Here is a 5,512-nt window from a genome sequence, read left to right as displayed (position 1 = left end):
ACCCTCCTGAACAACTAACCTGTCATCATACTAACATCAACACACAAACACCCTCCTGAACAACTAACCTGTCATCATACTAACATCAACACACACATCATCACTTACAAAGCACAGACCCTTCTGGAGCGACTCACAAACCATTACACACACATACACACACTCCTCCCTTTTGGTCCTTCCCTCCCTCTTTCTCTCTATAAGTTTATAGGTTTGGGGAGGTCTGCTCAAAGACTAACAGTGTGAGTGGCCTTTCAAAGCGTTTCCTTGAAAGACACTAAGTACAGGCTCTTAGCTGTTCACTGATGCCCTCTCTATCTCGCTACTATCTCCCCTAGTCTCTTTCCCACGGTTTAACCTTACCTTGCTCACTTACACTGCCTCCAGAAAGTATCCATACCCCCTGACGTATTCCACATGTTGTTGTGTTACAGGCGGAGTTCAAAATGGATGAAATATACAGTACCAGTCAAAGGTTTGCACACACCTACTCATTCAAGGGGTTTTCTTAATTTTCTTAACTATTTTCTATATTGTAGAATAATATTGAAGMCATGAAAACAATGAAATAACACATGGAATCATGTAGTAACCAAAAAATAGTTAAACAAATCAAAATATATGTCACGAGCGTCGTCTTGCAAATGACCGGACCAAGGTGCAGCGTGGTGAGCGTACATTTCTTTATTTGATAAATGTCGCCAACAAAACAAAGAACAAGGAAACGACCGTGAAGCTTACTTAGGCTATAATGCCACTAACAAAGACAACTACCCACAAATACCAAAGGAAAAAAGGCTGCCTAAGTATGATTCCCAATCAGAGACAACGATAGACAGCTGTCCCTGATTGAGAACCATACCCGGCCAAAACATAGAAACAGAGAACATGGAGTTTCCCACCCGAGTCATACCCTGACCAACCAAACATAGAGAATAAAAAGATCTATACGGTCAGGGCGTGACAATATATTTTATAATTCAGATTCTTCAAAGTAGCCAACCTTTGCCTTGATGACAGCTTTGCACACTCTTGGCATTCTCTACCATCTTCATGAGGTAGTTACCTGGAATGCATTTCAATTAACAGGTGTGCCTTGTTAAAAGTTAATTTGTGGAATTTATTTTGTTCTTAATGCGTTTGAGCCAATAAGTTGTGTTGTGACAAGGTAGGGGGATATACAGAAGATAGCCCTATTTGGTAAAAGACCAAGTCCATATTATGGCAAGAACAGCTCAAATAAGCAAAGAGAAACGACAGTCCATCATTACTTTAAGACATGAAGGTCAGTCAATCCGGAAAATTTCAAGAACTTTGAACGTTTTTCCAAGTGCAATCGCAAAAACCATTATGTGCTATGATGAAACTGGCTCTCATGAGGACCGCCACAGACTTACCAGCCTCAGAAACTGCATCCCAAATAAATGCTTCACAGAGTTCAAGTAACAGACACATCTCAACATCAACTGTTCAGGGGAGACTGCGTGAACCAGGCCTTCATGGTCAAATTGCTGCTAAGAAACCACTACTAAAGGACACCAATAATAATAAGAGACTTGCTTGTCCAAGAAACACGTGCATTGGACATTAGACCGGTGGAAATCTGTCCTTTGGTCTGATGAGTCCAAATGTGAGATTTTTTGTTCTAACCGCTGTGTCTTTGTGAGACGCAGAGTAGGTGAACGGATGATCTCCGTATGTGTGGTTCCCACCGTGAAGCATGGAGGAGGAGGTGTGATGGTGTGGGGGTGCTTTGCTGGTGACACTGTCTGTGAGTTATTTGGAATTCAAGGCACACTTAACCAGCATGGCTACCACAGCATTCTGTAGTGATACGCCATCCCATCTGGTTTGCTCTTTGTGGGACTATCATTTGTTTTCCAACAAGACAATGACTCAACAAACCTCCAGGCTGTGTAAGGGCTATTTGACCAAGAAGGAGAGTGCTGCATCAGATGACCTGGCCTCCACAATCGCCCGACCTCAAACCAATTGAGATGGTTTGGGATGAGTTGGACCTGCAGAGTGAAGGAAAAGCAGCCATCAAGTGCTCAGCATATGTGTGAACTCCWTCAAGACTGTTGGAAAATCATTCCAGGTGAAGCTGATTGAGAGAATGCCAAGAGTGTGCAAAGCTGTCATCAACGGCAAAGGGTGGCTACTTTGAAGAATCTAATATATATTTTGATTGGTTTAACACTTTTCTGTTACTACATGATTCCATATGTGTTATTTCATAGTTTTGATGTCTTCTCTATTATTCTACAATGTAGAAAATAGTAAAAAATATAGTTAATATCCCTTGAATGAGTAGTTGTGTCCAAACTTTTGACTGGTACTGTATGTATTTTTCTCACCCGTCTACACACAGTACCCCATCATGACAAAGTGAAAACATGTTTTTAGACATTTTTGCAAATKTATTGAAAATGAAACACAGAAATATCTCATTAACATAAGTATTCACACCYGTGAGTCAATACTTTCTATAAGCGTCTTTGGTAGCGATTACAGCTGTTAGTGTTTCTGGGTAAGTCTATAAGGCCGGGTCTAGACTTGACAGTACATGCAGCTTTAGAGTTCTGATCATGGAATTCTGTCATGTATCTACATTTAAATGTGTCCACAATGTGTCCGGATTCCCTATTCCCATACTATATTCAAATGCCAGTAGGCATTCTACAAATGGTGGAATAGGCAAAATATTATACCACAACAACTGATGGCAGTAGCTAACTACTGTARCTAACTAGCCAGCTAACCTCTGTAGGTTAGCATAACTCTAGCTAACAAAAAATATTTTTTCTAAATATTAGCTAGCTGGCTAGCATTTTATGAGACCAGCAAACACGTTCCTCACACGCTAGGAATGTATTTCTTCCAACATCATAATGAAAAGGTGCCTCTCGGTCCCAAAACACAAGTTTTCTGGAGACTTGTGGGAGGAGTGCTGATGACGTCACCCACTGTATGCGCCTGTCTCTTATACACATCTAGATGTGTATAAGAGACAGATAATGAAATGGTGCCTCTCGGTCCAAAACACAAGTTTTCTGGAGACTTGTGGGAGGAGTGCTGATGACGTCACCCACTGTATGCGCTTTCTGTAGCCTGATTGCATCCAGACTGAGGAGAAATCCACACATAATGCATCCCTGACAACCTCATGAAGTGGTCAGACAGATCTGAACACAATCACACCACAAAGACACGTTTGTGCATCTAGACCCGTCTTTTCAATGCAATYTTCATATTCTGATAGCAGAAGTCGCATGTAGGTGTCAAGTGTAGACACAACCTAAGARCTTTCCACACCTGGATTGTGCAACATTTGCCCATTATTCTTTTCAAAATTGTTCAAACTCTGTCAAATTGGTTGTTGATTATTGCTAGACGACCATTTTCAGGTYTTGCCATAGATTTTCAGGTAGATTTAMGTCAAAAATGTTACTCAGCCACTCAGGAACATTCACTGTCTTCTTAGTAAGCAACTCCAGTGTAGATTTGGACTTGAGKTTTAGGTTATTGTCCTGCTGAAAGGTGAATTCATCTTSMAGGGTCTGGTGGAAAGCAGACTGAACCAGGTTTTCCTCTAGTATTTTGCTTGTGCTTAGCTCTATTCCGTTTCATTTTTATCCTGAAAAACTCCCCAAGCATACCCATAACATGATGCAGCCACCACTATGCTTGAAAATATGGAGAGTGGTATTCAGTTATGTGTTGTATTGGATTTGCCCCAAACATAACACTTTGTATTCATGACAAAAAGTGAATTGCTTTGCCACATGTTTCGCAGGAWAACTTTAGTGCCTTGTTGTAAACAGGCATTGGAAAACCTCCCTGGTCTTTGTGGTTGAATCTGTGTTTGAAATTCACTGCTCAACTGAGGGACCTTACAGATAATTGTATGTGTAGAGTACAGAGATGAGGTAGTCTTTCAAAAATAATGTTAAACACTGTTATTCCACACTGAATGAGTCCATGCAACTTATTATGTGACTTGTTAAGCACATTTTTATTCCTGAACTTATTTAGTCTTGCCATTACAAAGGGGTTGAATACTTATTGACTCAAGACGTTTCATTTTTTATGAATTTGTAAACATTTCGAAGAACATAATTCCACTTTGACATTATGGACTATTGTGTGTAGGCCGATGACAAAAAAATCCCTATTTAATCCATTTTAAATTTAGGCTGTAACTTAACAAAATGGTGAATAAGTGAAGGGGTGTGAACACACTTGTAACCCCCTGAACACACACACACACACACACACACTAGAATGTCTTAACTGTTCATTTTCTTTTACTTTGAAAATGTGGAGCAGAATGTGAAGATTGGGGGGTGGACTTTCACTAGTGACTTTAAGGGTGAAAATAAAATATCTGACCCTGTTCTACTGGTGGGCAGGGTCAACTCCTTTCTTCTTTCTGTTGAAATGCTTTTACAGGATGGTCAATTAGGACCATTGATGTCACAAAACTCTGCTCATTGGTCAGCAGTCAGTGGTCAGAGCGACTCAGCAGTTTGGGCTGACCGTGGGGCGAAGGGACGAGCAGGTAGAGGGGGTAACCCGGACATCCCAGTACTTCTGGAGGGGTGCAGCAGGCCGAGTGTGACGGTCACGGAACGGGAAATAATGACAATACATCACACACCCATACACACACACACACAAAGCAGTACACAAACACACACACATACATACACAAAGCGGTACACACACACACACACACACACACACACACATACACACACACACACATACACAAAGCAGTACATACACAAAGTGGTACTCCCACACACACAAACACACACAAGCACACACAGACATACACAAAGTGGTACACACAAACACAAACACACACACAGGTAGCAAAGGGCAAAAGGTTGTCTATACCACCCGCCACAGAAGAGCACATTGTCAGTGTATTTTTTCATCCATATACAATATTGACCAAATACCCACCAGACAATACTGATCGATACTCAAACACAGAAAAGCACCCAAACACATTCACTGTAAGCTCTTTCTACTCAAAAACAACCTGACTATGTGGCCTCCATAACATTTGATTGACATATTTAATGATTGATATTCACTGTCATATGGCACATTCTCACTGAGGATATCAATGTAACCCAAAGCTGTTGAGGCTTACAGAAACCAGGGTGTCAAAGACCTAGGACTCCTTCTATGGTCCACAACAACATTACTGCTCGACTGTGTGGCTGTGCACAATGTAACTGTGTGAATATATGACTGTTTTTTAACGTTTCCCCTCTGTGTGTGCGTGTGTGTGTTTACGTTCTCTCTCCTTATGATGATTCTCTGGGAACGAGCGGGAAAACTTTCTCTGTCGCCATCAGTGAAGCCGTTGCCGACCAGTAAAGCGGCCAACATGCAGTAAAATAAAATGATGTGTGGAGAGCTGGACCGATCTGCAAAGCCATTGGCTGCCCAGAGGGTCGTAAAACAATAACACTCCCCATAAAACAAAGTGCTTATT

This window comes from Salvelinus sp. IW2-2015, linkage group LG30 (assembly GCF_002910315.2).
Source record: "Salvelinus sp. IW2-2015 linkage group LG30, ASM291031v2, whole genome shotgun sequence".
In the NCBI taxonomy this organism is placed as follows: domain Eukaryota; kingdom Metazoa; phylum Chordata; class Actinopteri; order Salmoniformes; family Salmonidae; genus Salvelinus; species Salvelinus sp. IW2-2015.
This window is presented reverse-complemented; position numbering follows the sequence as displayed.